The sequence below is a fragment of the Pseudoliparis swirei genome, chromosome 6 (genome assembly GCF_029220125.1).
Source record: "Pseudoliparis swirei isolate HS2019 ecotype Mariana Trench chromosome 6, NWPU_hadal_v1, whole genome shotgun sequence".
NCBI classification, from domain to species: domain Eukaryota; kingdom Metazoa; phylum Chordata; class Actinopteri; order Perciformes; family Liparidae; genus Pseudoliparis; species Pseudoliparis swirei.
Window position 1 is genome coordinate 27405970 of NC_079393.1, and position 12745 is coordinate 27418714.

The 12745-nt window shown below is 48.2% G+C and overlaps 1 pseudogene; it reads left to right on the forward strand.

Annotated features, from left to right (window-relative positions):
• LOC130194791 (gastrula zinc finger protein XlCGF8.2DB-like) overlaps positions 1 to 12745 on the forward strand; it is a 36575-nt pseudogene that overhangs the window by 23570 nt on the left and 260 nt on the right.

Consider the following 12745-nt stretch of genomic DNA (forward strand, 5'->3'; position numbering starts at 1 on the left):
GCTGTATCACCACGAGTTGTAATGAAAACAGCGCCGCCTATCGTATCGGATATGACATGCTTTCAAAGGCCAATGATTCGAATTACTCACTGCCATGTATATTGGGATAACAGCAGATCCCCCAAAAGATAGCATAGTCCGACTAAAGTAAGATTAGAATTATACCATCATGTAAACGCACTGAGTGTTTGTCTCCCTAATTATTGGACCAAAAGCACGTGCAATTTTTTCTCTGCATTTATTATGTTATATTTATTCTAATTTGTGGAGCATAAAGTTTGATTTTTTATTTTGTAATTGCACTTTAAATAATTCACAGTTTAAATTAGTCACTTTAATGTTCTAAAATATTTATCTTCAATATTTTCTGAGTGGACATTTTTTCATTTACAAATGTGTGACTTTCACTTTGAAATATATCGAGATTAGTCTATTAAAAAAATCCGATTTTCAATATCGGTGGAGTCAGATGTTCTGAACACATCTGCATAACACTGGGGAGAAAGATATTTAGAATGCCACAAATCTTCAGAAATAAATGATTTATTGTCAAATGTAGGACATTTACTTTGAAAAACTCTTCTTTGGTACAGTAAAAATGTTTTAATTTTAGCATAACTTTAGCTAAATGTCAAATGTTCTATCTATTGATCTATAAAGATGCAAAATCAATTCAGTTTTTACTTTTAAATGCTAGTATACGATTTGTCGACATCTTTTTATGAAAAACAGATTATGTTTCACGTGGATCTTTCCACTAAATGTGTTAAAACCCTTGTGTGCTCCCGATCTGGGTCGTTTGAATGTGTTTACCGTGAACATCAGTATATAGGTGCTCAAAAATGTCATAGTCGGCTGATTTGACCACGGAGATCCGAGTGTCGGCCGAGTTGACCGCAGTGGTTTAACTGGCGACTTTTCAGCCGAACGCGCCCGTTGTTGTCGTGGTTACGACACTCCGGTCATGTGAGCCGCCACTTGAAATGTAATGCGCCTCCAGTCATGGTGCTACGGGAGGAGGGCTTGTACGGTGTGTGAGATGAACTGGTGTTTGAATGAACTGGTTTTGGTACGTGTGCGTGAGCAGACGCAGAGCGACCAACTCTCACGGTTTCGCCGTGTGACACACGCTTTTGCATGTTTTCTCACGCTCTCACGCCACACAACCAATTTCTCACAGCAAAAGACATTCTGATTTGTGCCGAGGCGCGTTGGTTCCTTTTCAAACTCCCCGACGATAGATGGCGCCAAGGAGCGCATCTGTAAACCTATTCGCTGCATACACATCCTATTTCCCCCAAAGAGTCCCGAAGTTAGCAACAGAAGAAGATTTTCAAGCAGACACAGCGAGCAGAGACTAGGGTGTGTTAATGCAGGGCTCTCAAGTGTCACGCATGTCGGTCTTACGTCACTCACTCCCGCCACACATCGTATTTATAACGCTGAAAAAAACTCGGATATTTAATGTTTTAATGTGCCGCAGCGCGCCAACATGAGCTGGCCGCGCTGCCCTCACCGTGGAGGAATCAAGCGCTCCCCTGGAGTTCTGCTGCGAGGTGCCACTTATCAGCCAATCAAAAAAAAGAAATGGGCTACACAATAGCCAATCAGAAAAGAACGTATCTGTTTGTGGCAGTGGGGGGTGTTTAGGCTCGGCTGCTGAGTGGGTGGAGCGGGGGTGTGGTTCAGGGAACGGTGTCTGATTGTCATCAGCTGGACTGATGGCTAATCAGAGTGGTAATCAGTCCAGCTGATGATATGGGTTTGTGTATCTGAGGCGGTCTCCATAAAGGAGCTGGCTGGACAGCAGATCGGGAGTCAGCGTGGAGAGCAGAGACACAGTCTGCAGTGGCAATAAAAGCGCTTACCAAATATCCCTCTGGCTGCTCAGTCCTTATTGGTGCTTAGGGGGGGGGAACCTACTGGTGACGGCAACACGCCTGTCACACTGGAGCCAAACGTGGGACCCTTTCTTTTTTTTTTGTGTGGGAGGAAAAAAAAAACCAACAACAAAGAACATGGAGAGCATCCAGCAGCACCCAGATCAGCCATGGATTCAGCTGGGGCAGATGCTGGGGAGGATAGCAGCGATGATGCAGGACCAGGCGGAGGCAGGCCGGCAGACACTGGGGAAGCTCCTGGCCCAGGCAGAGGAGCAGGCAGCGCCCTGAGCAGCTCGCCGCCCAGACAGCGGCGGCCACACCTGTAGCTTCCCCCTTGGCGGGGGTGGAACTCCAAAAAATGACGGCGGGGGACGACCCGCAGTCGTTCCTGGAGACTTTTGAGACGGTGGCGGAGGCATGCGGCTGGCCAGGGGGGGAGTGGGCGATTCGTCTCCTGCCCCTGCTCACCGGGGAGGCGCAGACTGCGGCCCTGGGGCTTCCCCCAGCAGCACGCCAAAGTTACGTGGACATGCGGAAGGCGGTGATGGATAGGCTGGGGCTGACTCCGGAGAATCACCGGCGGAGGTTTCGCGAGGCCACGATGGGGCCCGACGACCGGCCGTTCTTGTCTGGCATAGCGGCTGAGGGACGCCTTGTGACGAGGTGGCTGCAGCCCGGGAGCACAGAAGGGGCGCAGGCGGTGGTGGAGAAGGCCGTCGTGGAGCGGTTCATGGAGGGGCTGCCGACCAGAACAGCAGAGTGGGTCCGCTGTCACGGCCCCACGTCGCTGGAGGCCGCCATCACACGGGCGGAAGACCACCTGGCGGTGCACCCGGCGGCCAGGGGACAGCGACAGCGCACTGGCTCGCCAGGCCGATGCGGCCCCTGACGCGACCCATACCGGCCCCAGTAAACACGGCACCTTCCCAACCCACAGGTAGTCCCTCAAACACCAGGGCAGGCGTGTTGGAGGTGCAGACAGCCCGGACACATCCGCGGGAGTGTCCGCTGATGGAGGTGGGCCAGGTGATCCGGGTTGCCGGCGCTCAACACCCTCCCCAGGTCCGGGAGCGACATACCGCGTGCGGTAAGAATCCAGGGGGTATACATCAGGCAATGGTGGATTCCGCTGTACACAGTCTATGATCCTCCAGCACCTGGTTCGACCAGGGGCATTGGTGGAGGCATTGTGGGTGAAGATAAGATGTGTGCATGGGGACATTCACGAGTATCCCATAGTGTCAGTGGAAATTAGACACGGGGGGAAAAAGCATAACGTGAAGGTCGCGGTTAGCTCCCGCCTTACGCACCCCTTAATCTTGGGAACCGATTGGCCGGGCTTTGACAAGTTAATGGGGAAGGCTGCGGGGGTGCGTTCACAGCAGACAGGGTCATGCGGTGTGTGCGCCGTGCTCAGCGGTGACGCGAGGTCGTCCGACACTGCAGACGGGGAGGGGGAACCGGCAGAGCCTCCTATGGCGACTCCTCCGGCGCCCGAGTTTCACTCCATGGAAGATTTTCCACTCGAGCAGTCTCGGGACGATACTCTACGCTCAGCCTTTGGCCAAGTGATACGAATTGATGGTCAGTTGGTGCACCCTGACGCAGCGCAGACATATCCGCACTTCACATTGATCAGGGACAGACTGTACAGAGTGAGCCGTGACACTCACACAGGGCAGGAAAGCACCCAGTTGCTGGTGCCGAAGAGCCGCCGGGAAATGGTTTTCCAGGCGGCTCACTATAACCCGATGGCTGGGCACATGGGATATGATAAAACTCTGGACCGGATAATGACCCGATTTTATTGGCCGGGCATCCGGGCGGATGTGCGCCGTTGGTGTGCGTCCTGCCCGGAGTGTCAATTGGTAAACCCTCCGGCCATTCCGAGGGCACCTTTGCGCCCTCTGCCATTGATGGAGGTTCCATTTGAGCGCATCGCAATGGACCTCATCGGGCCATTTCACCGGAGTGCACGCGGATATCGATTTGTGTTAGTCTTCGTGGATTACGCAACACGATACCCGGAAGCGGTGCCCTTGCGCAACATTTCTGCAAAGAGTGTCGCGCAGGTGCTGTTTCAGGTCATCTCCCGAGTCGGAATCCCGAAAGAGATTCTGACGGACCAGGGCACCCAGTTCATGTCAAGAACACTGAGAGAACTTTATGGGTTACTGGGTATCAGTGGCGGTTCGTCCATAGGGGGCGCTAGGGCGCCGCCCCTCTTAAAATTTGGAGATGAAAGAAGAAGAAGAAAAAAAAAATCATTTAAATAGTAAATATACCGTGTTGACGCGCTAAATGTGTGTGGGAGACCGTAAGCCCCTGTCAACAACCACTTAAGTTAATGTGAAAAAATATAATATATCGCCATTATCACGGAGAGAAGCCCCTCCCCTTTTTCGGGGCGCTGGTCTAACGTGTGTGTACGGCATCGATACAACATTTCAGTCGTTTTGGCAAAGACCGGCTTCACATTGGCGGATGAAACTGAATCTTGGGGCACAAATGTGCGCACGCGATTGGATTATTCGGCAGATCAGAGAACCGTATGTTCCCTCAGCCCATAGAGCAGTGTTGCCAGGTCCGCGGTTTTCCTGCGGAATCGGGCCACTTTTGAAGTGTTGCGGGTTGAATTTTTGTCCTTGGTTGGGTAGACCTATTTTGCATGCAAATTACATGAATATCTTTAAATAAAAATCCATATTTTAAATGAAATAATTTATTCATACCCAAATCCTACCAAACTGACTCCAGATCAGCACGTACACATTTTATTTATGATAATATACTGTATCTAATTACACAAGGCCATTTTAGGACATAGGGAAATAACTGTTTAGGAAAACTGCTTTTAATGCTGGCAAACTAAACATATGTTGTTACTTTGTAGATATTACAATATATTTGGCAATGATAGCAATGCTGTTGGACTTTAAAAGCAGTGTATATGGTTTGGCACGGGCATATTTTGAGTTCTGATATTGGGCTGGTTTTGGGCTGGTTTTGATTGGCCATTGGGCTGGTTTTGTCACACAGACCTGGCAACCCTGCTCACAATGGTTTTATATTGCTGAGGGTGAGTTGAGTGAAAAACGATGTTGCACTATTTTGGCTATATTCTTTTATAAAATTAACCGTTTATGTTACATACAGTAATGGTCGCAAACGATCACGGCGTCCAGCTGGCGTGTCATTTAGACCGTCAACATATACGTTTGGTGGCGGTCTCATTGAGCCACTTTGGCACCCGTTGTTTAGCTACATCCGGTCGCCCGACGTATATTTTCCTTGTGTAAATTGTGTTTTGCGTGTCTAGGAAGTGATGCAGACCCCGGGAAAAAGGGTAAACAGGGGCGGGGGGCCCGTTTTCCCGAATGGAGTGACCGCCCTGCGCCCTCCCCCGGGAAAGGTGTCGGAGGAGGGAGGAGGGTCCAGGGTGGAGGAGGTAAAGCAAGCTCTCTGTGGGAACCACTCCTTCACACACCAAACCTCCTGGCCTCATTACTCGGGCGGACCATGCCCGACAATGGCTCGCCGTTGGGTCCAAGCAAGTAGGAGGTTTGGCTTTAAAAGCCTTTAAGCTTCAAGGGAGGGCATAGGCCGGGGAAAAGGGATGGCCCCCGTGGCCGACTTCCTCTCCCGCGCTCATAGGGGACCCGCCTGCTAAAGGCTCACCGGATGCCCGAATCCCGGTGGCGGGTTTTGTTTCAGTATCTGGCCCGCTTTGGGGCTTACTTCCTCTGTCTCATTTTGCACTTTTCCTCTCTTTTCTTCTTCTTTTCTTTCACGTTTGTCTTAGTTCGGTCGGACACTGGACCTTAGCTACTTCTTACGATTCTTCTACAGTGGCATTTGTAGACTTTGTCGTGAGTATGGGTGAGCCGCAGCATAACTATGACTGGGACCGCTCTCACCGCGTGCTCAGCTGATCGCTGTGCAGGCCGAAGCTTCTGCCTGGAGAAAGACCTGTGATCCCGCTGGAGCTACGGAGAAGGGCTCGCGGTTTGCAGATCGGGCGTCAAGCGGGCGGCTACAACGAGGAGATACAAATCCTCGGTACCGTTGATCATAACGGGGCACGTGAGGGCTTTGGTGAATAAGACGGATGAGCTCGGCGCTGGTAATGTCTGAGAGGATCTTCCGTGGGGCAGTCTCTTTTGCTTCACTGAGACGTGGCTGCACGCGGGCTATCCGGACCACAGCGCGTCCATGCCCGGCTCCAGGACTGTTCGGGCTGACAGAGACGCTACACAGAGCGGTAAGATGAGGGGGCGGATCGCTGTTTATGTGAATGAACGGTGGTGCCATCCGGACCATGTGTGCGTGAAGGAGCGCTTCTGTAGCCCGAACATTGAACTGTTGGCCGTGGGGATGCGCCCGTACTATTTGCCGAGAGAGTTCACGTCCGCCATTGTGGTTGTCGGTACGTGCCGCCATCAGCTGACGCTGAGGAAGCTGTGGACACCATCCACTCCACTGTGTCTGCTCTGCTGAATCATCAGCCTGGAGCATTCATGGCTATCACTGGTGACTTTAACCACACCACATTGGATAAAGCTCTGCCAACCTTCCATCAATACATAGACTGCCCAACAAGGAACAATAAAACTCTGGACTTGCTGTATGCTAATACTAAGGACGCATACAGCGCCACTGCCCTTCCCCTCGGCAGGTCTGATCATGACCTGGTCCGCTGACACCCAGGTATGTTCCTCTGGTGAAGAGGCTGCGTGACCACCAGGACTGTGAGGAGGTGGTCTCTGGAGGCTAAAGACGCTCTACAGGACTGCTTGAGTCAACGGACTGGGATGTGTTGTGGACCGCACGGAGACATCAAAGTATGACCGATGCATCACGGAATAACAAGTTCTGTGAACACACCACCTCCCATCACGGATTCGCTGCTTCCCCAACAACAGCTGATCACCAGGGACCTGAAGGCGCTCTAACATGAGAAAGCTGCTTCAGGTCTGGAGACAGGATGAGCTGAGAAAGCCCAGCGCAACCTGAGTAAGCTCAGGAGGCAAGGACTCCTCAGGAGAAGCTGGAGGCCAAACTCCAGCTAACAACACAAGGGAGGTTGGTCTGGCATGAAGCAATAACTGCTTCAAGGTGGATGGAGACGCCAGGGGTTCCTGGAGAGGGCCAAGATGAACTGTTTTTCAATAGGTTCAGTTCAAGCCCTCCTTCCTCCACATACACCTCCCAAACACCTCTCCTCTGTCCCCCTGCTGAGCTGCACATCCACGAGCCCTCAATAAAATGGCCTCCCCCTCCATCTTCTTGACGACTGACCAGGTGAGAAGACAGCTGAGAAACTACACCAGCGCAGACTGAAGGTCCTATGATCACCCCAGGGTCCTAAAACCTGCGCCACCCAGCTTCTGTGTCCTGCACGCCTCTTCAACCTCAGCCTGAGGCTGGGGATCCCATGTGTGGAAGCTCGTCCTGTCCCTTCCCAAAAGTCAGCACCATCGCTCAGACTACCGACCGGTCGCCCACTCCCATGTGATGAAGGTCTGGAAGGCTGGTTTGGCCCACCTCCGCCGAGGTGAAACATGTTGGACCCTCTCAATTTCTACCACTCATTGGGAGTGATGCTATCATCACGTGCGCAACGCCAAACTGGATGAACCGTGTCTCTGTGAAGTACTTTCGACTTTCCAGTGCTTAACACCACAGCCACTGTGCTGAGGAAAACTGAGTGGCCTGTGCGACTCACAATCCTGGATCATATACTATGGCAGACCAGTTTGTCAGAGGGCGTCTGTCTGGACGGTGGTCTGAGTTGAGCCCCAGGAACTGTTCTGTCTCCTTCCTCTTACCCTGACACAGTGACGTCCAGACAACACGGAGTCGCCATTGAGAAGTACTCTGTGATTCTGCAGTGGTCGGTGATTAGGGATGGACGGGAGGAGAGTACAGGGCGTGTGATGACTTTGTAAGTGGGCGATGAAACCACCTGCGGCTGACGGCCAATACAGAGAGAGGTGTGGTTACGGCAAGCTCCTACACTCTGAGTTCCTGGAGGTTTGGCTTGAGGAATATGGGGCGCATGCAGCCGCTGAAGCTGGATACAAATCAACTCTCAAACAGGAGGTGTGTTTATAAAGCTTATCCGTAGAAATCAAGAAGAGCTGGAGTCATTTCCTGATGGTCATATGCCTGCACTTTGCAAACTTTCGGTTCAGAAATACATTGCCGGTTAAACACTTAAGATAATGTTCTTCATAGTCCAATGACATCTAAAGTGTGAGACTCGTGAATGACACTGGTTCGACTATTGGTCGCCAGACGTCCTCAGGATGCTGGAAAAACCCCAAAACCCCTTGGTTCTAGCTTAAGGGGTTTGGGGGGGGGCCCCACTGGGAGGGCAACAGTAACTTTTTTTGGGGAGAAAACCCCGCCCCTAAAAAACCCTCCAAAATTCTGCTGGGGTTGGGGTTATTCCCACTTTTTCATCAAAACTTGAGAGCCCTGTTACTACATGTGGCTCGATTAAGTACTCACTCATTGTTTGTTAAGGCTGCCCATAGCATTTATCTTTTTATTTGCAGGCCTAGAGGCGACCTTCAAACATTTAAACAGCACTTTGAACAAGTAAGATGTATTATAAAGAATTTAACATAAAGACAGGATATTGGTGCAATAATAGAATTAGCAGGCACAAGTGCTTTGGTAAATGAGAGTAGAGTTATTAAAAACATTTTAATTCTTTAAGGTAGGCCTGAGTGCAGGGTACAACATGTGTACAACATGGGTACAACGCCACATTAATTCAAATTTCCTGATATTATACCCACCAACGTGTGTGGGTTGCGTGCGCGGCAACATTTTGGTCACCGTTACCAAAATTCTCACTCCAAAGTCCTTTGAGAAAAAGTTGGCGCTCTCCAGACGTGTTGTAGGAGTGGCTTCAGGGACCCTGGCCTCTGACCTACTTCAGAAATGCATACATTTCCATCGCCAAACTTCTCCGGGTTGTCACGCTTCTTTTTTTGATGTAACGCCACGTTTTAAAGACTAAAGACGGAGACTTGCTGGAAAAATGCCATACCTGTTCGGGAGAGGCTAGAAGGAGACGGGAATACTTGAGCGAGGACAAAGTAGGTGCTTCTGCTGATGCTCGTTCAATATACTACTAACTTCAATACAATAGTTGACAACACGCTTGTTGTCAGTCTGATATTCATGTTACACGCCGCTATCTGACGCCCAGGTCGAGTGAGACCAGTTTACTTTCATACAGTGTGTATGAAACATGCAGCCCGTGGTTTACACCCAGCTCGCCCACCGCTGTGGGAAACTGTGATGACTCATCAAGTTGTGGTACAACACTGTGCTGTCTCACATCTTATGTTTTATATTCAAGACGACGGATCAGCATCTATCATCGTGAATTTCTACTCTACCTGTAGCACTCACTGGTCCAGATTAAACATACCTGTTACCTGTTGTGTTACGATAAGGACCCACATTGTCACTACTGCCCCACAGTGAGTGAGTGTACCTTAGAAACATGACGTGGAGCGGCTTGCTCCAGCCTCCATTTAGGATTTAGTCTGCATTAAGGAAACGTTTCCATCTTCATGATGAACATATCACTTGTTGATGTTTATTTAACTCTAAATAGGTCGGAAATCACACAAAAAATCTGAAGTTGGAAGACACTATTTCCTCTCGGTTCTTAATGAGGAAATCAAAAACAAAATTATTTTAACGTTTTATGAAATAATATTATAGTTAAAGTTAAAGTCACCTTAAAAGAAATAATGTTATTCATAATTTTCCAATATTTGATCATTTTTTAAAAAGCTCATTAAAACTGTATATAAGAATGACACTGCTTTTGTAATGATGGCATGGGTCTGCCTGTGTGCATGGTACCTGTAGAGGGAAAACCTTTTTGTTTTATTTTCCTTTACGCATCGATGCCGTACCAGTATTTTTAGCAGTGGCCTGAAGAATGAGCTCGCGTTCAATTAGGATCGTGTGTTGTGCATTATTATTATTATTATTATATATATATTATTATTTGTACGTGCCAGTGATTTTTGGAGGGGAGGAGACGCAAGTTTTTTTTTTTTTGGGGACTTCAAAGTCTTTGGGACTTTCGAGATCCAGGGATTATATTGTACTTTGAGAGGTCTAATTACTATGTTGTATGTGTTCATTTGGGTCTGTAGTCAGCCGATGCGCATTGAATTTGATATAAATAATAATATTTGGTTTTCCGCAATTTCGCGCAGGTTAAGCAGGGACATAACAGCCATTAGCAGAGCTGCCGATTCTCTTAGAATAGCCTATTGTACCTTTCCCTTTAGGATTAAGTTGTAAGGGAGAATGGTGACACTTTGTTTTTATTGATTACCTCTGCTATGCCCATGATTATTTTCAGCATCATTTAATGTGCAGATATTGAGTGAATCAAAGTTAAAGTCACCTTAATTTTAGAAGAAAACGCCTTCGACATCATTTGACTCAATCAATATTACACCTCCCCCCGCTTTAGGATTAATTTGACCTCATTCAATGTTTAATGTCGGGTGTTCTTCGGTAGTCAACAAACAAAACATAAAGTGCCTCACACTTAAACTTGGAAACAAAATTAATTCTAATAATTTTCTGGAGGTTTTAATTGCTTAAGGCGTAAATTGAACCCCAAAGGGCAAATATGATAGTAAATATAAAGGTAACAGGAGGGTGAAATATTGAATCGGTCAACATGACCCAAAGCGGGGAGGGGTAAAGATATTGATTCGGGTCAAAATGACCCGAAGGCAACACAAGGGTTAAAAGAAATAATAGTATTCATAATTTTTAAATATATATATATATTTTAACGTTCATATGAAAAAGATATATAATGTACAACGTCTTGTTCGAGAGCTCATGTTATCTCCATGGTCATTTTCCAAGATTATATTAAACTTCCAATAGATTTCTGTTGAAGTGGATCCAGTGTTACTCTTCCTGTCATTTTTGAGTACATTTTAGTGTGATAGTGTTATTAAATGTTCACACTGTGATGAAGAGTGAGGACTTGATGCATACCTAGACAGCATGGCTCAACGATCGTGATGGCCACACCACACTGCAAAAGGGCTGTGCCAGATTGTTCGTTCAATTTGTCATCGGGTTCTTCCTCTTCCATCTCAGTACACTGGCAACGTTCGTTCTTGTCCTGATGTTTACTAATGTCATTGTTATTGTTTTGTATTTGTATTGTTTGTACACAAGAGCAACAAATACCCATTGAGTCAGTAACTCCTGAACGCCTCCAGTCATGAAAGCATCAGTCACTGGGGCGAATTGTTCATAATGTATCTCCTGCAGATGTCCAGCAGCAGGTAGGGATTGGAAGCAGATGTCCCCTGAGGACCAGGACAAAGGAGAACACAGAGCCCTCCACATAAAGGAGGAGCCGGAGCCCTCCACATAAAGAGAGCCGAGCCCTCCTTCCTCCTCAAAAGACCTGCGGGATCTCCTGGACCTGCCTAGAGGGAGCTCATTCAGCCAGTTGTGCTGGAGGAGGTCACATCGCCAAATTCCCCTCATTCTGCTGTTACTTTGGAGAGTGAAGATGACGAACGAACCTCAGACCTCAAAGCTTCATCAAACCTCGGAGGTAGGAGGAGAAGACAGAGAGGCGGAGCTCTCCAGCTAGCAGCTCAGCTGCATCGGAGCACAAACAGAAACTGATGGAGAGAGGACTGTAGGGATCAGACCAGACAGGATCCTAACCACATCGCTGTCATTCACATCCAAATGCTGTTGATGAAGAGGCTTGAGACTCTTCTGAGACTGAAGCTAACCAGTTCTGGTGAGTGGCAAGAAGCTTTGTCAGATGATCTGGACCTGAAAGTGTAGATGGGACAATGTCTGGAAGGAGACCAGGACAGCTGAGTCTGCTGCAGATGCCTTGAAATATAAGGAAGCCTTGTAGGGTCATGTGGGATGTAAACACAGCGTCAATAGATCAAATCCAATGAATTACAATCAAAAGTGCGCTCATGAGAAAAAGAAACCATTCAGTTGTAGACTTAGTGTGGAAAAGATTTTTACACGTCAGGGACATCTGAAGAGCCATGAGAGTCCACACCAGGAGAGAAAAACCATTCCAGTTGTGATGAGTGTGGGAAAGAGATTTACAGAACAGGGAAGTCTGAAGAGACACATGAGAGTCCACAGGAGAAACCATCAGTTGTGCGACGAGTGTGGGAAAAGATTTACAGGTCAGGAGATCTGAAGAGCCACATGAGAGTCCACACAGGAGAGAAACCATTCAGTTGTGACGAGTGTGGGAAAAGATTTACACATCAGGGAGGTCTGAAGAGACACATGATAGTCCACACAGGAGAGAAACCATTCAGTTGTGACGAGTGTGGGAACAGATTTACAGGTCAGGGAGATCTGAAGAGACACATGAGGGTACACACAGGAGAGAAACCATTCAGTTGTGACGAGTGTGGGGAAAGATTTACACGTCAGGGACATCTGAAGAGCCACATGAGAGTCCACACAGGAGAGAAACCATTCAGTTGTGATGAGTGTGGGAAAAGATTTACAGAACAGGGAAGTCTGAAGAGACACATGAGAGTCCACACAGGAGAGAAACCAACTGCCAGGACGAGTGTGGAAAAGATTTACAGGTCAGGGAGATCTGAAGAGCCACATGAGAGTCCACAGAGAGAAACCATTCAGTTGTGACGAGTGTGGGAAAAGATTTACACAACAGGGAGGTCTGAAGAGACACATGAGAGTACACACAGGAGAGAAACCATTCAGTTGTGACGAGTGTGGGAAAAGATTTACATTACAGGGAAATCTGAAGAAACATGAGGTCCACAGGAGAGAAA